Genomic DNA, 27,825 nt, shown 5'->3' with positions numbered 1-27,825 from the left:
CTTGGTGAAAATGAAAAATGTGTCTGTTATTTTTACCTAAAAACCAAAGGCACTTTTTTGCCAACCCAACACTATGTATAAAATAAATAAGCTGCAAGGATATATTGTACAGCACAGGGACTATAGCCAATATTTTATAATAACTATAGATGGAGTATAATCTATAAAAATTTGATTCACTATATTGTGTACCTGAAACTAATATAATATTGTAAATAAACTATACCACAATAAAAATAAAAATAAATAAACAAGGTACAAGGATGTAATGCACAGCACAGGGAATAAAGCCAATATTTTATAACTTTATATGGAGTATAATCTATAAAAATATTGAATCATTATGTTGTACACCTGAAACTAATATTGTAAATCGACTATTCTTCAATTTAAAAAAAAGAACCAGCACTTGAGAAAGAGAATTCTCAATAGACATGCAGAGCTGCATTAGTCAACAACAAAAAGTAGTAGTGGAATGTGATAAATTAGCAATGGGAATTGAATGCCTATGATCCAGATTTTACTCCAGAAAGGGGAAATACATAAAACTCCATATAAATATATTATAAAATTGGAAGATATATTGATTACAGGAGATTAAAACATTTGGCCCATTGCCTCACAATCTAATTAATCTTTGAATACATTCAGGAGTTAACGTCAACGCTGCCAGCCCTAGCAGAATTATTCCATATTCTCAGTCAGTGGTTTGGAGTTTTTAAACCAGGAATTGCAAATCCAGTGCTTCTAGGAGCCAGACAGGTACTTGGATGAGTGAGGTCAGCCAAATGAGGAGTTGGGAAACTGGAACCCACTTCTGGGTCTCTACTGCAGCTGTTCCCCTGGTCCAGTTGACTCTTAGCAGTGTGGACTGATATGGTCTGAGCTTCTGAATTTGCAAGCAAACCCAGAAATGAGTTTTTCCCAAATGTGTAAATGTTAGCAACTAATTTTAATAATTAAAAGAAAAATATGGTCAAATAAGAATTGTCTGGGGGCTGGAAATGGTCATGAGCCCTTAGCTTGAGCCCTCCATGACAAAAGATTCATTTTATCATACAGAGTTCTGAGACAACTAAGTTTGGACTAGAGTCCCATATACAAATCCATCACTCACAAGAACGCTTGAGTGGCTAGGTTGTTTGAATTAGGAAGAGCAAATAGCCTAAGCCGGTGATTTGCAAAATCCACCACTCCAGAGGACATTCGGCAATGTCTGGAGACGTTTTTGATTATCTCAATAGGTGGGGCTGCTACTGGCATCTATCTGGGGGGTAGAGGCTAGGGATGTTGCTAAATATCCTATAATGCAGAGAACAGTTCACAGCAAATACTCATCCAACCAAAATGGCAAAGTGCTGAGGCTGAGAAATCAGCTCTCAGGTAGTGATTCACCCCCAGAATGTGGTTCTCAGGCCAAAGCTTAAAATGCAGATCCCTGGGCCCCGACCCAGGCTACTCAGTCTTATGCCCTGTAACACCCAGATGTGTGCATTTTAGAAATCTTCCCAGGTGATGTTAATGCATGCCAAGATGTAAGAGCCATTGAACTGAAATATCCAATCTAAAGACTCATTTATATCTAGAGAGTTACCATGGTATGTTTAGCAAGGATGCATGTTTAATGATAACAGAGAAAACTTTTACTTTTAAGCGGCAAAATACTGCACAGACAAAGCAATAGTATCAGAATAATCCACCCACAATCACAGCCTGTTCCAAAAAGATAGGAGTTATAAAGAAGAAAAACTGTCATCACATCTTTACCCTCCAAGTACAGAAGATCATTTCCGAGACTGCTGAAGATATTTTTTAAGTTTATCGACATGAAAAACAAAACAGCTACAAAAATCACAATTTTAAAGGCAATCTGTATTCCTCAAGCATTGCAAATGGAAGCATTTGAAATTAGGATATGGGAAATTAAAGAGAATATATTATAGATATCCTTACTGCCACCTTCAATCCATGTCATAGCAATGGGAAAACTAGTTTAAACTTTATAAAGCAACCTATATGTAAGTTTGTTTTGTCATTTTCCATTAACACTAAAAATGCAAACTTTAAAAGAAACACTGCCTGGAGCCCTCGCTCACTTGTGGGGTGTATTAGAAGCATCCCCATTCCAGAAAGGTCAATAGATACTCTTCCCTTCTTCTCTGTCCAGTTAAGTCCCTACTGGAGTGAGCTGCTGTTATTCACAGAAGTGCATCCCACCCCTGGAAGGTCAGGCGTGTGTAGTGGTCATCATCTGTAGTGGACATAAATGGAAAATTCAGCCCAGAAGCATAAGCACAGTTAAGGGGAGATTTGTCCCTGGGCTGACGCAATAAGAATTTCAAGGCTGTAAACCCAGACAAAAGGACTGAGAGAAGTAGCTTCCTGGGTAGTAAAATCATTGCCTTGTATGCTAGTGTTAAGTTTTTTCTGACTCGGGGCTTATATAAAAGGCATCTTTGCAGGCTGACAAGACCACTGAATTCTAAAAAGGCATCTATAAGATAAAGCCTTATATGGTGAGCCTTCCCACACTCTGGCAAACTTACCTTGTTTATAACCTCTGTGCTGTCCTTTTTCACTGCTTTTGGAGGAAACCAAAATAAAATTGGCCATACCTAAGCCAAATTGCCATGATTGCCTATCCTGAAACCCAGATGAGCTTCTGTGGTCTGGACTAACTCAGAGTGAGGAAAAAGGCTGAGAGACATGGCTTACCCTGGGGAGTAGAGGTAGAGGGGCTCACTCCCGGAAGCAGCATGACTACTTCATGTCCACAGAGGAAGGAGAGCCATCAAAATCCTTAGGACATTACATAAAGAAAACACTCTTGAGTTTACACTTTAAAAAAACAAAATCCTTAGGCCAGAAAAGACAACCCTCCGGGGCCTCCCTCCCCTCCCAGCGTCACCCTAATGACATCCTTGGTATTCACACAAGGCCACCCAGCCCCTTATTGGTCCTTGGGACTCTCAGACCGCCTTTCAATGCCTGTCTGTCATTCCGTTCAAGGCTCTCTACCTCCTTCCCCAAAAGATAGATATTCAGGGTTCATTCTGCAGAGTTCTTTCAAGTTGAGATGAATGTGATAAAACTCACTAATGTGTAAAGAAAGCAATTTGTTACCTCTGTAGGGGTTCAGAATATATCACCCCCAAATATGCCACTTTGGCATCCTGATTATTTTGAATTAAGGTACTTGAGAGACAGCTGGTGCAGGAAGAACACTTTGACCCACCTACGTCTCCCTGAATGAGGAGAAATCTCCCATGTGAAAGGTACCCTGTACCAGGAGGGCAGAAGGCATCCCTGGTAAGTCGCCAGAGGCAGGGCATTTAGGGCCAACAAGGGCAAACAAGGCAAACTTGTTACTTCCTCATTTTACTATTTTGTCTTGTCAATTCCTCACAAATTGTTTCCTTGTCTAAAAGGTATAAAAGTTTCCCATTTTGGTCACTTCTTTGAATCTCATGTCTTTGTGTGGCTCCAGCACATATGTACATATGTAATAAAATTTGTTTTTCTCCTGTTTTTCTCTTTCTATCTGTCTTTTATTACTAGGGATTCTCAGTCAAGCACCTAGCAGGGTACAGGGAAAATTATATATCCTCTCCTATACCTCCTTCCAGAGAATATTTATATTTTAGAAGCTGTTAGTAACAGAAAGGTGATACTTAATCCAACATAACTGATCTGTAAAGGTAAATTTTCAAGGACCAAATCTCCCCAGTGGAGATCTTACACCCCTCAAATCATCTTGGGTAGTCAGAATGTGAGCCATGGAAAGATGGACCTTGTAAAGACAAGTCAGTTGGTGAGTTCTCCATCATTCAAATCCATCAAGAAATGGAGATGCCCTTTCCCAAAATCATGTTTGAAAACAGAAAAGTTAGATAGCATTCTACCTGGAGCATACAGTACAAATTCCTTTATCTTCAGAAACAAAACCAGCAAATTCCCAAAGAGAGTGCACTTCAAACTGAAAAAGCACCCAGTCATTTTACATTACCTTTGCAGGGGATGAGGGGAAATAAGAAAGACTGTCCCTCAGCCTCGCTCTGAATCAGCTTGCCCATCTATGAAGCTGAACTGCTCCTATGCAGATATCACAGATATCCATTGTCTCAGTATCTAATTGTCCCTCTGCTAAGACTAACGATGGTTTTAAAGCAGGCTGTTACACAAGGAAGAGTTTTCTATTGTTATAATAAATATTAAGTTACAGATCTGAGAATGTGGCAAAGTATTTTCAAAACCACAAAGAGACATCAATGAAAAAGAGCTGCAGCTCCAGAGAAAACGCTAGAGCATTGAGCCTCTGTCCTGCTCTAAGTGCCAATTCCTGCCCTTCAGGTTGTGTGGTCCCAGCTGAGGCAGGGAAAGGTAGGCTAAACAGCCTTTAATAGTTTACAGCTGAAGACCATTTAGGTATCAAGCTTTCTCTCAAAAGAGGAGAAGAGCCCAGGTGGCTTGGGGTAGTAGGTCAAAGACAAATTTTAATCTTGAGTCAGAAGACTAATAAGAAAGTTTAGCTATAAGGTATGGAATGAGTGCTATGCCTGTCATTAAGGAAAAAGGTAGCGTGAAACGAAAGAAAGAGAGATGTAGCATTTCAGTCCCAGTTCTATCACTAAGTTATCATTATTCACTGGAATGTAAGCTATGTGTGGGCAGGGACTTTCTGTTTTACTCACTGCTATATTCCCAGCACCGAAGAACAATAAGTGGCACATATTAGGCTCTGAATAAATATTTACCAAATGAATCAATACATTACTGCTGTCTTGAAGAAGTCAAACAGACAGCCCTTAGGGACTATTTCTTCACTGATTCTTTCTCCATTTGCCCCACAGCACTGCTGCCCTCGTCAAAAGAGCATGAGTGCATGAGCAGCGCGTGTGAAAAGAAGCTGATGAGGTGATGCCGGTGATTCCCTGGAGGAAAGTTGCAAGGCCTGAAGGTACAGATGGGGAACTTGGGTGGCAGGTCGACTGGTCAGAAGGGAAGGGCAGCCAGAGCTACCTGTGAACGCAGAGATGCCGAGGTTGGAGGAGGAAAGGAGAGCTGCCAGGGCGGCAGCAGGAGCTGACCGGAGGGACTTGCTTGAAGCAGAGCAGGAAAGCTGTTTAAGCAGCCAGTTTGCTGCTGGCTTTGGCCGAGAGGCTCGTGGAGATGAGCTGTCAGCTGCAAATGGAGCCAGTGAAGGAGAGGGAGAGCAGAGGGAAGTTGAAGAATTAGGGCAGACTAGCCAAAAAGGAAAGCAGGCGGATACTGGACTAGCCATTTTTGCTTCCCATAAAAAAGAGAAGGCAAGAGGGGCAGGAAGCACAAAGAGCAGAAGAGAATCTTATCAGACATCCTGGAGTTTCCAGGATGGCCTTAATGTTGTGTCCTTTTATTGTTTTCACCGAAGGTATCTTGGCCTTGGTTCTCTGAAAAATAGAGCCTTCAGATTTGGTGGGTTTTTTCCTTCATAAAAAGCATTTGTCTTTAATTTTTGTTGGTTTTTAGGAAACAAATGGTAAAATATATACACTGTGGATTCTGAATTTCCCCGTCACAGAGTGTGAATGTGATGGTCCGGTTTCGAAGCTCCTGAATATATTCTTTGGTGTGGGTGACACTGTCTTTGGTATCTCACGTGGAGGTGGGAGGCCTTCCACCAACTTCACAAAATAATGGCACCAAACCTCCATGATCCCAAAGCCACCTCCATGGTGGTATCGGATGTGTTTCGGGTACTGGCCTCGCCCTGAAGTGGGCTCAGCTGTATATATTCAGCTGGACCTGAATTCCACATTGTGGCCTCTCGCTGCCATGTCTTGTGCTTCTAAGAGAAACTCCTCCGTTATTTGGGCCCCTTTTTTGTCACTAAATTCCAGTTGAGCTAAAGCCTGGTCAGTGGACATTCCTCGAATCAGTTTCGCCAAATACCACATCTTGTCTTTGCTGTACTTTGTCTTCGACAATGGTAGATTTCAGCTGGTCTCTGAGGAGGTTCTTCAGGTAGCTGTGGAGGATAAACAATTTTATTCTCCCATTTTCAAGAAATTTCAAGAGAAGCACTGGTGTGGATATGTGATTAGGGTAAAATGTTATGAGATGAAAGAAACCCCAAGACCAGCTTCCCCCTCAGATTCTGCATCCATAACGCATCCAAACGTTCAGTCTTGCCACTGCCATCTTTCCTGGAACTTGTAAGTTGTTTATTGGGGAATGTGATTCTGGGAGCAATAGGGCAGGACAGGAGAGGGGAACAGGGAAGGAGAGAGAAACAATACAAGGATATGAAACTGAACTGGCCATTGCTAAGGACACCTGGTGCTCCGTCCTGACCAAACCTTCTGAAGAGCTGATGGAATGCACCTCTGAACTGTCCACAGAGGGGCGGACATGGGGAACGGTCGTTAATTCCCCCACGCTTCTGGGCTGGGTGGGTTCCCACAGGCGTCCCTTGCCTCAGCATCATCAAAACCCCAAGGCCAGAACTGAGAGGTTCACTGCACAGGCTCAAGTGCATCCGCACGAGGTCCATCAAAGCCCACAGGAAACTGGTCATCACAGCAGTGGCCGGATAGGAGGGGGTGCTGGGAGGTTTGGACGTGGGGCGCAGTCATACCTGGCTTCTCTCTGACCTGCTGGTGCCCCGCCTCTAAGTCCAATTCATCACGGAGTCCTGACCAAGGCCGTGGCTAGTTGCAATCTTCGCAAGGACTTGATACAAAAGGGCTAGTGGGACAAGCTGCAGCTAGTTTACAGGCCGCTGTTCGTATTTAAGACTTCCCTCCTTTGCCATAAACTGAGATCAGTGGTTCTCAAATTTTTCACATTAGAAACATCTGAGCAGCTTTTATAAAATCCTTAGCCTAGGCTGTAACCCAGACAATAAATCAGTGTAGTTATCTAATTAGAAAATTAACATCGATAACAGCATTGCCTAATTTACAGACATTGCTCAAATTTCCCCGCTTGTCCTCTCCTGCCTCTCCTGTCCTTTTTTTGTCCATGATCCAATCCGGGGTCAAATGCTTTCAGTTCTCCCGACTCCTTCGTGTCCTCCAACCTGTGAGAGTTCCTCAGTCTTTCCTTATCATGACCTTGACACTTTTGAAGAGGACCGGTCAGTTATTTTACAGAATGTGCCTCAGTTTGGGTTTGTCTGGTGATGTTTCATGATTCGACTGAGGTTGTACATTTTTGGCAAGAACATCTCAGAAGGAATATTGTACACTTCTCAATACGTTATATTATGGTTATATGATGTTCATGTGTCTTACCAGTGGTGACGTTCATCTTGATCACCTGCTTAAGGTGATGTCTTCTAAGTTTCTGTGGTGTAAAGTTATAATTTTCCCCTTTGTAACCAATATATATCTCGTGGGGAGATTCTTTGAGATTATGCAAATACCCTGTTTCTCCTCATACTCTGCTCACGAACTATAGCATCCATCAGTGGTTCTTACCTACCACGCTTACAGCTAGGTATGTGCCTAATGTTGACTTGCTATATTCTTTTTTATTTTTTTAAAGATTCTTCGTGTTTCTGTTTTTTATTTTTTATTTTTTATTTTTTATTTATGGCTGTGTTGGGTCTTCGTTTCTGTGCGAGGGCTTTCTCTAGTTGCGGCAAGTGGGGGCCACTCTTCATCGCGGTGCGCGGGCCTCTCATTATCGCGGCCTCTCTTGTTGCGGAGCACAGGCTCCAGACGCGCAAGCTCAGTAATTGTGGCTCACGGGCCTAGTTGCTCCGCAGCACGTGGGATCTTCCCAGTCCAGGGCTCGAACCCGTGTCCCCTGCATTGGCAGGCAGAGTCTCAACCACTGCGCCACCAGGGAAGCCCCTGACTTGCTATATTCTTAATTCCTTCTACATTTATCAGTTGGAATTGTAATCTAAGTAAGAGCTAAACGTGCCTTTAAATAACTCAGAGACTTTAACAGCCCTAGATAAAGGGGTTGGTTTGGGGCTTGACTGGAGGAATAAGTGAGAAACAAAACTATTGGCATGAGTAGAGTAAAATAAGATACATGCTGGTAGTTTTCATTTGGGGCCTGATAATTCCACTGGATACAGGGAGCAGCCAGAGATGAGGAATGCATAGTTGGGAAGGGTTTCAGTTATGAAACATAACACAGCAGTGTCTTCTAGAGTAAAAAAAAAAAAAAAAATTGGCAGGGTGGGTGCAAGAGGGTTACTATGTGATATCTGTATCGAAAAGGAACACATTTATACAAATATTCCAAGATTAATATCAAAAGAAAAGAAGGGCATAAAGGTACCAGCTGCAAAGATGCAGAACAAAAGCAAAAGAGGAAAAGCTGAGCTTGATACATCTGCTCACAGGAAGACAGAGAAGTTGTCTGAGGTGACAAAAAAGGTTGGGGGGTAGGGGAGTGGGCAGTGAGGAGAGACTTAAGAAGAAATGAGGAAATAAGGACACAGCTGGTGATCCCAGCAAAGGAAACTAGGAAAATTAGCTAGAGGTGGAAAACTCCTGAACCAAGAGAAGAAGAGAAGTGGGTCTTGCAGGGTAGGAGTCTGGCAGTCCCAGTTCAGAACAAGGGCCTTGTCACTCAGGGGTCTGGGAAGAAAGGAATGGAAAGGAGGGAAGGAAGGGGAGAAGGAGAAATTGAGTGTAAAGGGCATCCTAGCCATGAGTTTTTTAGTTACAATGACAACAACTCAGCTCAAAGCACCTTAAGCAAAAAGAGACTCTCTGGGCTTCCAGATCTGGGAAAGTCAGGATAGGAGCAGACAGAGGGCTGCCAGCCCCCTCACAGTTATAGGCCCTTGTCTGTCCCTCTCCTCCCTACCCCACCCCACCATCTCTCAGTTCTTTTCTCTTGTGGGTATTGGCCTTACTGCTTCCCATCTCAGATGCGCTTCCTCTGTGCAGACAGGGAAGATGGCTGCCTGTATCTCAAAGCTTTCATCGTCTCAGCTCAGCGGCCCTGGAGCAAAGACAGACTACTGTATGCCAGCATCTGCCTGTCAGTGCCAAAGAAGAACTCTGATTGGCCCTCCTTGGATCCCAGGCCCACACTTTGAACCAGTCACTGCTGCTAGAGGAATGAAGTACTGTCTGATTGGCCAGGCCTGGGTTAAATGCCCATACAGTGCTTTGGAATCTGGGTGGGACCAAGATTAATAGAATCACTTAGAATGGCAGTTACCCAAAGTAAAGAGATGTATTCTTACCAGAACAAGGGAGAGCAGACTTGCTAGGAACATCAAGAGATGCTTCCTACTGAAGACTCCCAGAAAGAACTTCTGGAAATAATAATAGTCAATTTTATTATAATAGCAAATATTCCTTGAGTGCTTACTATGTGACAGGCACTGTCCTAAGCCCTTTATGTGTATTAAAAGCTCATACCATGCCTAGATACTGTTATTATCACCATTATACAGAGGAGGAAACAGACACAGGTAGGTTGAGTCACTCGTCCAAGGGCCCACTGAAAATAAGCAGTAGAGCAAGGACTTCATCCAGGCAGTCTAAATGAAGAGCCTGTGCTCTTAACCACTGACATAGGATCTGAGCAAGGTAGACAATTGAGAAATAAAAATAAAGTCAAATAAGAAAAAAGACAGAGTTTGAAGGAAGCCACGAAGGAGGGTTGATAAATCCCCACAAAGAGGTTATAAACCTATCACAGCCAGTGATATTATAGCACTTACAGACAGTTAGAACTTAGGCACTTAGAACTAGACTATAAAAACACTGCTTGGAGAAGTCTGAAGGTAGGTACTAGAAAAGAAAGAAGAATGTGGAAGACCAGTCCATTGTATCCATGGGGAACTCAGATGAGGCTACTGATATTTTTTTCCAAATCTTTTCTATTTTGGTAAAATATACATAACACAAAATTTACCATCTTAACCATTTTTAAGTGTACAGTTCAGTGGTATTAAGTACATTAACATTGTTGTACAACCATCACCACCATCCATCTCCAGATGTCTTACCAGCTTACAAAAACTGAAACTCTATACCAGTTAAACACTAACTCCCCATTCCCCTCCTCTCCCTGGGCCCTGGCCACCACCATTCTACTTTCTGTCTCTGTGAATGTGACTACTGTAGTATCTCATATAAGTGGAATTATACAGTATTTGTCTTTTTATGACAGGCTTATCTCACTAAGCAAAATGCCTTCAAGATTCATCAACGTTGTACCATATGTCAGAATCTCCCTCCTTGTTAAGACTGAATAATATTCCATTGTATGGATATGCCACATTTTTGCTTATCCATTCATCCATCAATGGACAAGGCTATTGATTTGTTGTTGTTGTTCAGTGGTGGAAAGGGGAAGAATTTAGAACATGTTATTGTACTAGGGAAAGCAATAAATAGGCCGTTAGCCATCTTTTTCTGAAAAATACTCCTTGGACTTGCCTCAACTTAACGGCAGTAGACCAGGAGTAGAAGAAACCCCCATGTTCATTGCAGCATTGTTTACAATAGCCAAGATATGGAAACAACCTAAATGTCCATCGACATATGAATGGATAAAGAAAATGTGGTATATATATACACAATGGAAGATCATTTAGCCATAAAAAAGAATTTTGTCATTTTTAACAACATGGATGGAACTTGGGGGCATTATGCTAAGACTAAAGAAAGACTAGTACCATGTGATCTCACTTATATGTGGAATCTAAAACAGAAAACCAACCGCATAGATACAGAGAACAGATCGGTGGTTGCCAGAGGAAGAGGTTAGGGGTGGACAAAATGAGTGAAGAGAGACAAAAGGTACAAACTTCTAACTATAAAATAAATAAGTCATGAGGATGTAATGTACAGCATGGTAACTGTAGTTAATAATACTGTATTGCATGTTTGAAATTTGCTAGGAGAGTAAATCTTAAAAGGTCTTACACACAAAAAATTATGTATGTGCGGTGATGGATGTGAATAAGTCTTATTGTGGTGATCATCTCCCAATATATACAAATATAGAATCATCACGTTGTACACCTGAAACTAATGTTGTATGTCAATTATACCTCAATTTTTTTAAAATATGAAAGTACATGTGATGCACTAAGTCAATAAACAAATACTGGTTACTATTAATACTATATTAGAAGTGTTAGTATCGGTCCAGGAACCTATATTTTTATTAGTGTTTTTCAAGAAATTTATATTATGTGAAAAAAAAATAGAAGGCATCAAAAACACTAATACTGAACCAAAGCTCCGTGTGACACACATAGGTTGCTTGGGTAACATGTATATCTTTATAATAAACCTGAAAGCATGAGGAAAGAGAATGCCTATAAAAAGCTTTTGGGACATGTGCAGTGGTGGAGATGAGCCAGGCATGACTGCTCTCCTAGGAAATTAGTTGCTTGAAGACTGCTTCAGAAAGTGCGGTTCAGAAGAGTCAGCCCAGGAGCCTGTCGGCGGGGCGGCAGTGATCCTGGGAGGTTCTGACCCAGCCGTCATTCTCTGGGCACTGCCCTCCGCCCTTGCTGCCAGTGGCTTAGAGCCCCGTTACTCTTTGCCCCAAGGAGCATGTTGCAAGATAACTCAGACGTTCAAGTGCCCTCTAACTCTCCATGCTATTTCCACAGCTTTGAACTTGCACCCAATTTGCCCTTGTATTTCTCATCTGTTAATTTCTCCCGGTGTTTTCTCTATTTCCTCTAGCCCCAAGGCCTCTCTGACCTCCTTAGGGGCCACTGCATTTTCTACAAAGACCCAGAGGAGCATTTGGATTGACCCGCTACATTCCGCCAAGCATCCAACTCTGGCTATAGCAATCTGCCCCAAGAAAGACCTTTAAACTTTCATTCAGTCCTGTCTTTTAACCTTTGTCATTTCTGAATATAAACATTAAGGCTGAGACTGAGCATGAACTGTCCCTTTTCTCAACCCATTTCATTACATACGAAGCACTGTCCCATTTTAAGACATTTGGAGGCATTTCTCACATTCTAAAGTAACTGTGTTCAGCAACCCTCACAGAAAATTCTATTATATTCTTGTCTAATCTTATTTGCTAAAGTTTCAACCTGCTATTTGTTGAGGGAGAGATTGCTTCAATATTTATTGTCCTCCGGTATCTTTTCTTCCCTTCTGTTACAGTGATGGAACCCTTGATTGGTAGACCTTTACATAGATGTTCAGTAAAAAGATTGCATTGTTCAACCTCCTGTGCCATTAAGTGTGGTCACGTTACTAAGAGCTGGCCAATTGCATGTGATGGGAAATATGTTCAACTCTGGGATGTGTCTTAATGGAGGGGCGTGCCCATCATTCCTCCATTTTTGCAATGTGGGTGTGGATGTAATGGTGTGTCATACTGGACTGTGTGGGTAAGGGCAATATCCTAAGTATCACAGACCAATAAGGTGGAAAAAACTTGGATCCCTGAATGACCTCATGGAGCAAAACCTCCATCCCATGCCTGGGACCATCTACTTCCTGACTGTAACATGAGAGTAGATAAGTTCTACCCTGTGTAAGTTACAGTTACTTTGGGTCTCTGATCATGCAGAAGAACCTATATAATAAATACACTTGTAGATACACTTAATAGAGATGATCCTCAGTATACCAGATGTAGTGGAAATGTGTAGAGAATTTGAAGGAGCCCTTTCCTATGTTTGGGGGAATTCCCCATTACATAAGTCTCAGTGGGAGATCCTGATCCTTGATTTCACCATCCCTGGAAGTTTGGGCTCAGGTGTGTAATGCAGTCTTGGCCAATCAGATACTTCTGCTGAGACTTTAAATCTGGAATGAGTGAGGCAAAGAAGCTGGAAAGGTCAAGAATTCATTGTGCCCTGTGGAGCCCACAGGGGCACCCAAACATTTAGTGGGAACAGCAGACATGTCCCTATCATGTGTCCTTTGGCATGATTTGGGTTCTGATTCTCACCTGGGTTCTGAGTGTGGCCTTCCTGGAGATGCTGTGACTTACTCCAAGGGCCTTTTGTGAAATTGCTTTTTTGCTTAAATCAGTCAGAATTCCTTTTGCTTGCAACTAAGAATGCTGACCCACATGCTCAGGTAAGAACTACCACACAATTAACTGTATATATGTTTTTGCTTTTACAACTGTTTCACTTTAATAACATACTCATACGAACCACTAAAAGTTACTGGATATTTTTCAGCTTTGACCATCATATTCGTATGGTTTTTCATCTTCATACTAAAGACTAAAACTAGAAGGAACCCTGGGGACTGTCTTGCCCACTTCCTTCACTGAGGGACCCTGAGACTTAAAGACATTCTTTCTCATTTCAGTGGATGAATCTCATTTCTATGCGTGGTCTCTGATAACTTCTCCAACTAAATCAAAACCATTCCAAATTAAGGGTCTGTCTCTTCTTATGCTGAAAATTTATTTTAGAAATATAATGAGCTACTTCTGTGTTCCATTACACAGACCACCGAAGGAAATAAAAAGACTATTGGGCCCAGAACCAATCCTAAGAAAACATCACCAATGGTCAAGAAACTTGAGAGGGGTACAGTTTATAAGTTTCCCTCAGGGCAGCCCTATTTATATGTATTAAAAACAAGCATGGCCTGAGAATTTGCCTCCAATTATCTCCCATTCCTTGGCAAATAATGCTAGTCACTCTGTAGTATTTTAAAGTGGACAAATACATAGAGTTTTCCAATCTTTCTTGAACTGCTCTCAGACACCTCTTCTCTATGATGCAGTTTCAGTTTGTTGATGATTTCCTGCTTCCTTAAACTTCCATATCATTAAGGTAAAGCTGTCATGACTAAGTTTATACTCATACACATATCTCTTCTATATTATTTAGGATTAGGTTCAACTGTAAGAAACAGAAAACCTCTAAATTACTGTGGCTTGGACCAAGATATAAATTTGTTTCTCTCTCAGTTAACAGAGTCCAGAGGTAGCTTCTCAAGGTCAGTATCATCAAGACTCAGGCTTCTTCTCTGTTACTATTCTGCCACTTTAGCATGTTGCCTCATGTTCCAAAATTGCTACTGAGTGCCAGTGATCACGTCTGCATGACACCCAGAAGAGATAAAAGAACTCTCTCTTTAAGGACACTGTCAGAAAGTTACACAGTACTCCTTCTTATATCTCATTGGACAAAATACGTAAAGCAGACTGTGGAATATGGCCTTTTAGTGCGGTGATTTGCTATTCCAAATAAATTTGGGAAGAGGGAGAGAATGAATGTTGGATAGTACTGTTTTAATTTTCTGATAGATTCTGTGTTGCTTTCTAAGTAATAGATTCAAGGAAAGTCAAGTGGAATAAAGAATATATAGTAATTAAGAGCCCAGTCATTGGAATCAGACTAGCCTAGTTTCAAACTCACTAGGTTTGTAACTTTGTACAAAATACTTAACTTCTTTGAGGTTCTGTCTCTTCATCAGTAAAATGGAGACAGTGATGCCTACTTCATAGTGTTATTACACAGATTAAATGAGATTTTATATATATGGCAGATTAAAGATGGCCACAATCTCTTTGATATCCCTCCCATTGAGAGGTGAGGTCAGTGTCCATTCCCCCTTGAATCCAGGTGAGCCCTATGACTATTTTGACCACTAGACTATGGCAGAAGTGACGCTATGGTCCCCATTCAACATCACCTGATGCTGGAGTTGACCTAGTCACCACTGGCTGTGTGACCTTCTGAGGGTATAATACTAGCTGGAATTATTTTCCCTCTCTCATAATTTCACAGACTAGATCAAGTTAGAAAAGTATCCATATTTATAGTCCCAGCTTCTACTTGTATCTCTTGGAATACTTGTTCTTGGAAGCCAGCTGCCACCTAGGAAGTATGACCACCCAGAGACCACCATGCCATGAGAAGCCTAAGCCATGCAGAGATGGGGGCCGAGGAGCACTGGGGTGCCAAACATGTGAATGCAGATGCCATCTTGGAAGATACCTACTGGAAACCCCAGCTGCCCTAGGGGATGCCATGTAGATCCTAGACAGATTGCCCAGCAAAATAAAAATGTTGTTTTAAGCCACCAAGTTTTAGGGGTAGTTTGTACACAGCAGTAGATAGCTAGAACAATGTACATAAGCACATGGTAAGTGCTTGACTGGGGTGCTGACCCTGATTCAGGTTTAGCAGTGAGTACCCAGTGACTCTTTGGAAGTCTTCCAGCACAATGATGCCCTGGGTGAAAAATATCACATATTGATAAAGAAGCACATATATTACTTTATCACAGTGTTGTATTTTTACTATTTTGATAACAGTATTTTGCTTTAGTTGGTTTCCTTTGTAATACTGTGCATTTTCTTTTACACAATTAAATACTTTATGCTGAGATAAAGTCCATAAATTTTCAATTAACTTCCAAAAGAATACATGACAAAAAAAGGAATTAAGAATCCCTGTTGGATTGCCAATTATTAGAGTAATGCAAATCAAAACTACAATGAGGTACCACCTCACACTGGTCAGAATGGCCATCATTAAAAAGTCTATGAATAACAAATGCTGGAGAGGGTGTGGAGAAAAGGGAACCCTCCTACACTGTTGGTGGGAATGTAAATTGGTAACTGCCAATTTACAGTATGGAGGTTCCTTAAAAAACTAAAAATAGGGTTACCATATGATCCAGCAACCCCACTCCTGGGCATATATTGGGACAAAACTCTAATTCAAAAAGATACATGCACCCCCGTGTTCATAGCAGCACTATTCACGACAGCCAAGACATGGAAACAACCTAAACGTCCATCGACAGATGAACAGATAAAGAAGATAAACACACACACACACACACACACACACACACACACACACACAATGGAATATTACTCAGCCATAAAAAAGAATGATATAATGCCATTTGCAGTTACATGCATGGACCTAGAGATTATCATACTAAGCGAAGTAAGTCAGAAAGAGAAAGGCAAACACCATGTGATATCACTTATATGTGGAATCTAAAATATGACACAAATGAATTTATCTACAAAACAGAAATAGACTCACAGATATAGAGAACAGACTTGTGGCTGCCAAGGGGGAGGGGGGCAGGGAGGGTTGGACTGGGAATTTGGGATTAACAAATGCAAACTATTATATATAGAATGGATAAACATCAAGGTCCTATTGTATAGCATGGGGATCCGTATTCAATATCCTGTGATAAACCATAATGGAAAGCAGAGTCCCCTTCCTACCCACCTCCACAGCTATACAGTGGACTGTATTTATTTTAAGCTATACAGCTTAAAATAAACTTTTATTGTGCTAAGCCACTGAGATTTTAGAGTTACGTTATTTAGCCTACACTTCCTAGCAGAGTGTCTAATTATAGAAGAATACATTTATACCCATCAAAGAAAGCCTACCAGAAGGAGAGACTATGATGAGGACAGAAAAGTTTAGCCAGACTAATATAAAAAGATGAGAGTGACTCTGAAGACTGTGAGCTGTCTCATAGACGGCCTCAGCATGGCCCTTCCTGCCGTAGAGTCCCTTTTGGCCCAGGCTCCACCATCTCCCCCATGCAGACTCTTGGGCTCCTGGTCTCTTCCTTGAGGCCGACCCTTTGCCTCCTCTAGGCTTCTTCCAGGTTCACTGAGAGCTGGCTGTCGCTCGGTGTTGACCTCCGCTGCCTTTGAGCACCGGCCTCTGCCTCTCCTTGGCTCAGGTTGGTCTCTTTGGCTTCACCCCATGCCTCATTCTCAGCCTTGGCTTTAGGTCTCCTGGCTTGAATCCCACCTAGGACCCAGAGTGTCCCCTGCCCAACATTGCCTGATGCTAGAGTTAACCCAGTCACCCTTGGTTGAGTGAACTTCTGAGGGTTAGTCCAACACTAGTTTGGATTATTTTTCCTTTCCCATAATTTCTTTGAGCTGAATAAGTTAGAAGAATGTCTATATTTATACTCTCAGCTGTTCATGTTATCAATCATATATTACATGAAAGAAAAAAAAAACCCTATTTATCAAGCACCTTACTGTGTGTCAACCAATGTGTGAAACACTTCTGCATTTCATTTAATCATTGCCAAAATGCTCCTTTGAGGGAGGTATTTTAGCTGCACATTTCCAGAAGGAAAAAAAAGTGAAGCGCTGTAAGATTAAGTTATTGCCTAAGATCGTACAACTAGAAGTGAAGCAGGGAATCTGAACTAGATTCATCTCTTCTCACAGCCCATTCTCTTTCACTCCACTGTGTTGACTCTGACCACCCCATTCTGGTATGATTATTCAAACAAGGCATATAAAGTTCTAGGGGGGCCTGGGGGAAATAGAAAGTGCAAATGTACAGGACCTGTCCTGAGCATCAGAATATTTCCTATTTCTCTTGATAACTTGAGTCATGGAACAGACATAAGACCATCATTTGCCGTGACATTAAGGTGATTAGTTGAGCAGCAGTAAAACAATCATGGTAGAATTTAATAAACACGAAACTTCAGAAGGAAAAATGCAAGTGCACACTTCAGAGGACCAATTCTGCAAAAGTTTACTTAAAAATATTCTCAGGTTCATGGTGACTCAGCAGAACAGCCCTAATGATACACTTTGATGTTGGTGATGGTGTTGCATATTGTGGTGTTGTTTTTTAAAGTATGACTCCAGGAGTTGTTAGCAAAAGCATGACGCGCAGAGACCGTGATGTAATTTTTCCACCTGTTCAACCTTGGTCAGGACTTCATTGGATTATGTGGCCATTTTAGAGCCATTCAGTTGCGAGGGATATGTGAAGATCTTGGGCATGTTCCAGAGGCCAAGCAATAACAATTATTAGCTTGGGGTAAAGAGCCTTATTAACAAAGCCCAGGGGACCAGGGTTATTGAGAAGCAGAAGAGATCAGTGATTAGGATGAAAAGTGAGGAATTTCAGTCACTGTAGTAGTGTTTTTCTAAGTGTGCCCCAGAGCCATACCCATCAGCATCACCTGAGATGCATGTAAGAAATGCAAATCTTGGGAAAATCCCAAACCTACTAAACTGAATTTCTGTTGAGGGAGGAGAAAACCCCACAAGGATTATGCACACTGAAGTTGAGAATCTTTGTGCCAGTGGTTCTCAGCCTTAGCTGCACGTTGGAATTACCTGGAGACCGACCTCAGAGATTCTGATTAATTGGTCTGGGATGACTCCAAGACATCAGACTTAAAAGCTCCCCAGGTGATTGTAATGTACACCCAAGGTTGACAACCTCTGCTTTGTGCTAAAACGTAACGTACAAATGCCAGCAAGCAACTGTCCAACTTCCATTGAATCTAGTTTAACACTTTAACTAGATAACTCCTTAAAATTTGTGTCATCTTTCCAACATAAATGCATTTTATTTTTATAAGTGATTTGTCTGTTCTCTTAATCAGGACCTGAGACTCAAAGTCATTGTGAACAAAGTTATTATTTTCTCAGTTTTGGAGACTTCACTCTCCCTTTCATTCTGGTTTTTCTCACACAGTGACTGTGAGGTATGACAAAGAAAAATATTATAGAGTGCTTTTAAACAATGGTGTGTTTCAGAGCACCTTGGTCCTCACTGTGGTCTTCCTATTCTCGGTGGTCCTGCATCGTCTTCAACTCCAGGTAGAAAATCTGCTCATTAGAATTGAAGACGATGAGTGCAAGTTTATTTGAAGACATATTTGATCAGAACCCAGAGAACAGGTGCTTTCCCAGTTGGGGAAGTGTCCTGGTGGTTATCAGGTACAGCAGACAACTCTTCCATATCAGAAGAGGAACAATTACTGCTGCTGATATTAGCCATTTGAGCCTTAGATTAAACTGGAGTCCATTACCAGGGAGCTTTGCATTCTGGACCTTATCTGATTATGTGATGGCATTAATTGGCCCCTGAAGGTACTTGACTGGATTTTTGGTACAGGCTCTTCCCTTACACTTCTGAAATTACACTTTAGAGAACTCTTTTTTCTGTATAGATGTGTAATTTTGCACATTATCTTTGTTTAAATTGTGGTAAAATACACTTAACATAAAATGCACTATCGTAGCCATTTTTATGTGTACAGATCAATAGTGTTAAGTACATTCACATTGTGCAACCAACCTCCAGAATTCGTTGCATCTTGCAAAACTGAAACTCTACCCATTAAACAACTTCCCATTCTCCCCTCCCCACAGCTGCACATGATCTTTTGAACAGGAGAGTCATCAGTTTAATCTTCTTTTTAAAAAGTTTCCTAAAATTCATTGGTCTACTTGGTTTTAGCCACATTTGCCAGTCCAATCTTATGAAATCAAAATATTTTCTTTCTCCTTCTTGGGTCCACATATCACTGAGGTAAGACATCACTTACTCCAAAAGCAAAAACATTCTGGTTTTTCTTTAAATAAAATGTCCACTTAAGTTAAATGTCCATTTAAAAAAGAATGAAAGTGGAATACTATAAATTGAATTTCTCTTGAGAGAAAACCTAAAATTTTGATAATACCTGTGCTGGAGAAATAGTAACTCTCAAATATTGGTGGGAGAGAAAACTAATTCAACAGATTAGACAATCTATGTCAAAATTTTAAATGTAGATATCTTTTCACCAGCTATTCAACTGCCAAGTCTTTACAGATATATTCACAAAAAATAAAAACAACTTAAATGTTAATCAATAGGAGACTGGTTAAATACTTACTGTATACAATATAATGAACTATTATACAACTGTTAAAAATAGTGGGATAGCTCTGTGTGTGCTAATATGGGAAGATCTGCAAATATATATTTAAAAAAATATAATGAAATGAGTGTGAAAAATTTTAATTATATACATACACACACACACACACACACACACACATATATATGCAGGTGTCTGGGGATACATTCCCTTTTCTGGAAGGATATACAAGCAATTATTAACAATTGGCCCTTTGGGGGACTTCCCTGGTGGCGCAGTGGTTAAGAATCCACCTGCCAATGCAGGGGACGTGGGTTCGACCCCTGGTCTGGGAAGATCCCACATCCCGTGGAGCAACTAAGCCCATGCACGACAACTACTGAGCCTGCGCTCTAGAGCCCGCGAGCCACAACTACTGAGCCCACGCGCCTAGAGCCCATGCTCCACAAGAGAAGCCACCACAATGAGAATCCCGCGCACCGCAAAGAAGAGTAGCCCCCGCTCTCCGCAACTAGAGAAAGCCCACGTGCAGCAACGAAGACCCAATGCAGCCCAGAATAAATAACTAAGTAAATAAACAAATAAATTTGTAAAAAAAAAAAAATTGGTCCTTTGGGAAAAGAGGCTGGTGATTGGGGAGGGGTGTCAGTGGGAAGGAGCACATCTATTTTTCATTTACACCTCTCAGCACTATTTGAGTTTTTTTTAAACATGGGCTTGTATTACTTTATAAAGGTTTTAAACGTCAACATAGTTATCTAGTCAGTGAGATTATGGAACATTTAAACTTTACTCTTTATCATTTTCTCTATATAAAGAAGTACATTTTTTCAAAACTCTGTTCACTTGAAAAGCAAAACAAAATACAATAAAACATGAAATTTTATTTCATAACTTAGATATTTGGGCAAATAATTACTTTCATGACCAATTTAAGTCATATAGTCTTCCATGTTTTATGTCTCTACAATAAAAAACCAAATCAAACTAAATCAACAAAACAAACAAAGAAAACCCTGTTTTATTTTCTTTTTTGACAAGAGAATAAATGGCATTTACTAAAAATCCCCTCAGTTTCCTTCTTAATGTTCTTCAAACTGTCTTTGTAGAAGCTTTGTAATTTTATTGTTTATTTAAGCTTTAGTACAGGATTCATCATTTTCTATAGATTTTGCTTAGACAGTTTTGCTCAAAGATCTGTTGTTCCATTGAATAGAATATAACATCTATGGATCTCTCAGGGTATGAGACACTTGAAGATTGCCCTTGCAATGACATTGTCTTGTATTAAGATTGCCCCTTTTTCTTCTTCCAGTTCTGGGAGTTAAAAAACTTTGTTGCAAGTGAAAATATTCTGCTTTTCTCAGGTCAAAAAGACATAGTCTTAATATCCATACTCTTAACACTCAGTGCAGTAGAACAAAAGGTCTTCCTACCTCTGGAAAGAAGCTCAGGATTTCCATATATAGGAAAATATTTCTTTTTTTCTGTTGTGAACAGGACATGTGATATCAATTATCTGGTTATTATAGTTAACATAATGTTTGTCTCCGGGCATGAATAAACACATTGAAGAGCTATAGAAATCAAAGCTGTCCTGTAAATCAACAAGTAAGCCACACTGTTGTAACAGATCAGTTCTTAATGACTTTATAAAAGAAGATATTTTTGTTTAAAACAGATCACTTTGAAAGACAATAAACAAAACTCAAGCTCACTCTTAGTTACCAGAATATTAGAGTTACAAAAAAGTCCAAGCTACTTTATATAATTTTAAATGGTGTTCCTAATTGAACTCATCCTACTGCATCCCAGCATAAAAATGCAGAATGTACTTATTTAGAATTGAGTAATACTCATTGGAAATAAATTTCTGGCAAATGTACAAACTATGTGTGGTTCCCATAGAATTAAACAAAAATAGATCTTGTTCAAAATAACAATAAAAATCCCATGGGACTGACTAATAAAAGATGGCTGGCACAATTTGAATTCCATTCCAAAGGCTAACAAAGAACTTTAAAAAGTGATAACAGTAGAATCATCATTCTTTGTAGCTGTGGCAGCCATCTTGGAACTACCCTGGTGACCATGACTTCAGAGAATTCAGGCTACTGACCACACTGGAAAAAACAAAGCTTGTTTCTCTGTATTTTGGGATTTTAACAAACCAATAGTGGACTGTACAGACACCGCAGACTTTAGGCGTTGTGCTGATTACAGAAGAATCATACCTTAATTACAACTTCTTGTTTATGTGTGCTAAAGTTTCTGAAATTTTGTTCCATCGATCAGAGGTTTTTCTTGCTCTCAGATTCTAAAAGAAGAATAATGTGATCAGAATATATTGTTCTTTAAGTTTTTTTACCTAAGGATGACGATTATCACATCAGATTTTCAATTCACTTTGCTTACTATAAATATAGCATAGTCCCAAACCCCTTCCACTGTCATGTAATTTTTACTGTATTCAATAATAGCAATTGACTTATAACCATAGCTAAATGGTTATGTAATTTGACTATAGTTATAAGAATTTTCATATAATAAGCTCAGTAATCAGGAAAAAATCCTTTATTCTGAATATGTGTCTTGGAAAATACAGTCATTTAAAATATAGTAATGATTCCAGTGTGCCTACTTTGTTCTCTGGGAATAGTCTCCTAAGAGATATTAGGAGGAGAAGGTTCCAGTAAGGAACGCATAAAATGCAAACAATTTGTGTATATGTATAAGTGTCAGTTAGCGGGTTTGCCCTTGGAAATGTCTGGATGGGGTTATTCCCCACTCCCCAATCCTTTCTAAAGAGAAGAAAAAAATGTATGCTGGCTGCTGTTGGTAGGACAAATGACCAGGTCCATCCAAGCCCCAGCAGACTAGAGAGGAGTTCTCCACAGGACCTCACTCCTGCTGGTGCACAGGGGTCCTGTCTTCCCATCTCAATGGTCTTTGAGTGGCCATGAGGTACCACAGAGTCATAGGTAGTATCAGGGAAATTGTCTCTCAAAACTGGTTGGACATACTACATATGTGTTTAGAATGGTGTTATTACTGAGATGTGTATGGTGGCAGAGTGGAAAGAACACGGATTTTGATGTTAGACCCAAACTTAATATCTTGGTTCTACCTTTTCCACCTGTGTCATCTTGTACAAGTCATTTATCTAAGCCTTAGTTTCTGCATCTATAAAACAGGGATAATAATTATTTCATAGATTTTTGGAGAGGAGTGAATGTGATTACATTTTTAGTGTGTCTTACATATAAAAATATAAAAGTATAACTGCTGTAGAGTCAATTAGATCCAGTCCTTGAGGCAGCGCCAGACAAGACATGAAGAAATGCTTTCTCCATGCAGCCATTTTCCCTGACACACAACATAGACAAGTATGATTTCTGAGGGGCTGTAAGGGGGATGTCCACCATGCTGGTGGGAACCCATTGGGGTTTGCCTTGCTAATGGCACAGAGGAAACTAGTTAGAATAGACAACGTTCTCCTTGCAGCCCCAAATTCCTACCACTGGGCTAGCTGCTGCTTGAAATTCTACAAGTAGAGTTTCATTTCTTACTTCCCTAATTAGAATACCCCTGAGAAAGAAGACATATCAGACCTTTCTACGTTATTTTCTTTCTCTTCCTCTTGGGAGAAAGGACTTGACCAAATCCTTTCTTGAGAGCAGTGCTATAGAGAATACGGGCCATTGGGTAAGGAGAAAACAGAGGAGGGAAAAATCACTGGTCAGCTTCTCTTGGGTCATGTGAGATAGTTAGCTCCCTCTGTCCTGGGAACATTCTCACCAGTAACTAGTAAAGAATCCTAGAACTAGTGCTTTAAAGGAATTGTTGTGTTAGCTAGACTTGGAGATGAAATGTCATTTTCTGCAATTCCTCCATAACTCAGTTGTCTTTTACTCAAGATCCTGATATAATGACCCACATCCTAGAGGCTTTGGAAAGATATCCCTGTGAGATAGCCTACATTCTTAGTGCGGACATTGTATGTAAAACAGGAGTGCAAGTCTTTTCGCTAGAAACACTGGAGAACAGAAACCAGTTCATCTTCCATAACACTGTTCAACTGTTCTGAACAAACTGCTGATAGCTTCTTTAGTGCTTCTATTTTCCTCTCTTACTGGTAGATCAAGTTCTTCAAGGCCCAGGACTCAGGCTGGCTTACTTCCTCCTGTCTTTATCAGGGCAACTGCAGCAGGAGCTACAGCGGCGGCAGCTTTGATAGCCCTCCCTATCTCTGTCCCTCTTTTCCTAATTGCAAACTTGGATGTGGTCACCCTTTTCCTTTCAGACACACCTACAGGAACATGACAGCTTAGGCTGCTATTTTGTTGTAATGCAAAACTACATTTTAAACATTGCAGTAATTCCACGGTATTTGAAATTACCGTATTTATACCTCACGTATAATATCTCACACGTTATGGATAAGTTAGAAAGGTCCCCAGAATGAAGGTGATACCTGCTTTAAACAAGAAAAATCCCTGGATGGTGACTATAGTTAACAATACTGTATTGTATACTTGAAAGTTGCTAAAGAGTAGATATTAAATGTTCACAAAGAAAAAAAAAGTTGGGGAGTAGGGAGAGGGGTAATTGGATGGAGGTAGTCATAAGGTACAAACTTCCAGGTATAAGATAAATAAGTCCTGGGGATGTAACGTACAGCAGGGTGACTAAAGTTAACACTGCTGTATGGTATATAGGAAAGTTGCTAAAAGAGCTGATCCCAAATCTTCTTAACACAAGGAAAACACTTTTTTTTTGGGTAACTATATGAGGAGATAGATGTTAACTAAACTTGTTGTGGTAATCACTTCACAATGCATGTATGTCAAGTCATCATGCTGTAACTTTAAACATATAATGTTGTAGGTCACTTGTATCTTAATAAAGCTGGAAAAAAAATCCCTATTTATTTATTGTCAGGAGTAAAAAAATAGTAATAATAATTCAGTTGATGCTTGAATAGTAGTCTATGTGAGATGTTCTGGGATGTAGTCTTTGGCTAAAATATTTTTCTCATTTTGTCCAATATCTGGATATGAACTTAGTTGACCTGGTTCTCAGGAGAGCTGGAGCCTTTTGTTTAGGGCTCAGCCCTAGACCTCCATTCTCCATGGAACCGAAGAACAATATGGATGCTACGTAGCCCAAGAGCTTCCCGTTGCCATGGGAAACATGGCAGCCTGCCGGAGAAACCCGTGCAACTCCTGTGCAGTTTGCTCAGAGCTCCTTCTTTCAAGTTCCTCTGCCTTGACTCCTACTGAGCCTTCTCCCTCAGTCACCCAGTTTGTTCTACCTTGGCTCTCTAGAAAATAAGTCACTTTAATTTATGACCCAGCTGTCTCTAGAAACTCGAAGTGCTTTAGAGACATTTTCTCATTCAACCTGCAATAGACCCAGAGGAAACACAGTTCCATTATTGCAACAATGAAAATTAGGTGCACATAGTCTAAAATATGTGCACATAGCAAGCTGATAAAGCTTCTGAGACAGGAATCAAAGTCTAATCCGCTAAAATGTGATTGCCTCATTTCTTTAGAACCCAAGATTTTTGGGGTGTGCCATCACTGTAAAAGTATATGAGGCAATGCTCATCAAAATGAGCTTACCAAAAGTGAGGATAAATGCTACTTAATAAATGGAAAGAACTTCATTTCTGATAGAATTCAACAAGCATGAGATTGTCACAATCAGAATCAGTTATCTTTTCCAAATTTAGGTGACCTTTTCTAAGTGGAGCAATTGAAGTCTAATTAAACACAAAGAAGCTACGAATTCACTCAAGAATCAATTTATAAATCCAAAAGTTATTTCAGTGCCAAGGCTCTGCTTACTTTTACCTGAACTAATTAATAGAGAATTTTTTAAATGTTGGATGTGCACACTGAAGTATCTCATATATTCTCATAAAGAGTATTTGCAGGGGTTTTATTAGCTACTTTTAAGTGTCAAAGAAGAATAAAAGACTTGAGGAATAAAGTCATTGATAACGAATGCGGCAATCAATTTTGCATGGCAGAACTAGTCACCTGATTAGATAGGGAGATAAAAATGTTCATTACCAGACTGTACCTTTCATTTGTGACAGAGGGGATGTGTGGAGGATCAACAACAGGCTTTTTAGCCAAGATCAACTTAACTTCAGGAACTCCACGGAGAGGATTAGCATAATGAGAAGAACTGAGAAGGATCCAGCATGTTCTTTTCTCTGACCTGATAGAAGCAAGTGAAAGATTCTCCTCAGGCCTGGTGTGTCCCTATTCACCACCATTCCTCACACTAAGGAAGGTTTATGCATTTAAAAACAATAACAGTTCTTACACTCAGATGGGACTTAAAAGTGTTTTCAAAACACTATCATATCCTTTCTTGTTTTGTCCTCACCCAGCCCATTATCTCCTTTTACCAAATGCAGACACATTCAGTCTCTCTGAAATCCAGGCTGCAACCCCTCTTCAACACCATGTTGAGATACAACCCAGAGTTGGGGGCAGATAGGAGGAAAACATCTGTGCCCCACCCCATGCTTGGTCCCTCAAAGGCTGAGAGCAGAGTTACAGCCAGACACAAGGTCAGATTCTTACAGGGGCAGACAATCTACTGGACCTCTGGAGGACATTAAGGACAGAGGCTTCTGTGCCCTCCTGCACCCAAATCCCTCCTTTGTAGGCTGAGTCACTGTGTCAGATTAAGCAGAATGTGTACTGTTGTGAAGTAGGCCCTGTAAGGTATCCCAACCTTCCAGCCTCACAGAGTGTGTGCAGACAAGCCCACTGCAGAGTATGTGTAGAGCAATCAGTGCAGCTCAGACTGGATCGGTGGCAGCACACGGAACCCATCATGAGGTCCACCATGAAAAACTGTACATTCTGACTCCTAATGTACATAGACAGTAGTTCCTCCCCTGTCCTAAATTAAGTTAAAACAAAACACATTCAACATTTTCCAAGAAACAAAGCATGAATCCATTTTATAGGTCAAAGAATACCAAGATAACTACTGGCAGTGGGTTTCAGAGAGATATACCTTCATTTTGAAATTGAACCAAAATTCACATCTTACCCTCCTGAAAATAGGGTGTTGTTTTTTTTTTTCTTCAGAAAATTCCTAGGTTTTGGTTGCAGTGGTAGAGTGTGACACCTATTGGAAAGACCACCTTGCTTTGGCACCCATGTTACTTTGGATAGTGATGCCAAAAACTCAGCCTCTGTGCACCAGTGCCGAATCAAGTCTCGGAGACCGAGTTCTGGGTGAAGTAGGAAAGAATAGCTTTATTGCTTTGCCAGGCAAAGGGGAACACAGTGGGCTCTTGCCCTTGAAACTGTGTGTCCCAATCCGGGAGGATTTGGTGAGGAGTTTTATAGCAATGGTTCAAAGGTGGGGTTGCTGATAATATTAGGGTGTGTGCAGGGCCTGCACTCCTTTAATCTGGTCTCAGGTGATCTCTTGAAGACTTCTCTGGTTCCTTTAATCTGGCCTCAGGTGGTCTTCTCTGGAATGAAGAATGCTAACATCCTCCATTTGTTGGGGGTTTTAGTTCTGTAAAGAGCTCAGAGATATTGTTATGTGTATTCCTTGAAGCAGAACCAGGACCCTGCCACAAGGCTGCATGATTGTTTCTTGGCTGCTCCTTCCGTGTCTGCATTCCCTCCCTTCCCTGATTAGCAACGGTTTGAATCTGCCCTTTGGAACTCAGGGAAGGTCATGGAGGCTGGAGTCTGTTCCCCACAAACAAGAAACGGGGGACATGGAAAGTCTTCCGTGCCCAGGAGCCAGTAGGGTCCTGCTTGGTTTCAATAGCATCATGTCTCCCAAATGCCCCATAAGAAGTAGCTTCCTGTTTTATGTACAGGTAGAGATTTCTGTCTGTCACTGTAGCATTTTTCATTTTATAATTTCAAAATACTTTGAAATACTGTTATCACCACCATATTTTTACAAAAAGGAAGCTGAAGCCTGAAAAGACTGTCCAGCAATTAGAGTTAGTTTAGAGCAGTGGTTGTCAAAGTGTGGGCAGAGGATCTCTGCAAGTCCCTGAGACCCTTCGGTGGGTCTTCGAGTGCTTCCTTTCCAATCACATATCTGTCTGAGGTGGGATTTTCTTCAGATACTTCAACCAAAACTATATATGGCAATGGTGTCAATGTAGAAGCAGATTGGAGAATCCAGTTGCCTTTTGTTAGCCTAGATATTAAAGAAATTAGCAAAATATAAAACG

The 27,825-nt window shown here is 40.6% G+C and overlaps 1 pseudogene across 1 annotated transcript; it reads right to left on the bottom strand.

Annotated features, from left to right (window-relative positions):
- LOC309666276 (large ribosomal subunit protein uL22m pseudogene) lies at positions 1–27,825 on the bottom strand (annotated as a pseudogene). Its single transcript has one exon. The product of its transcript is annotated as a large ribosomal subunit protein uL22m pseudogene (transcript).

This window comes from Balaenoptera physalus (assembly GCF_965194825.1).
Source record: "Balaenoptera physalus genome assembly, chromosome: 8".
NCBI classification, from domain to species: Eukaryota; Metazoa; Chordata; class Mammalia; order Artiodactyla; family Balaenopteridae; genus Balaenoptera; species Balaenoptera physalus.
This window is presented reverse-complemented; position numbering and strand designations above follow the sequence as displayed.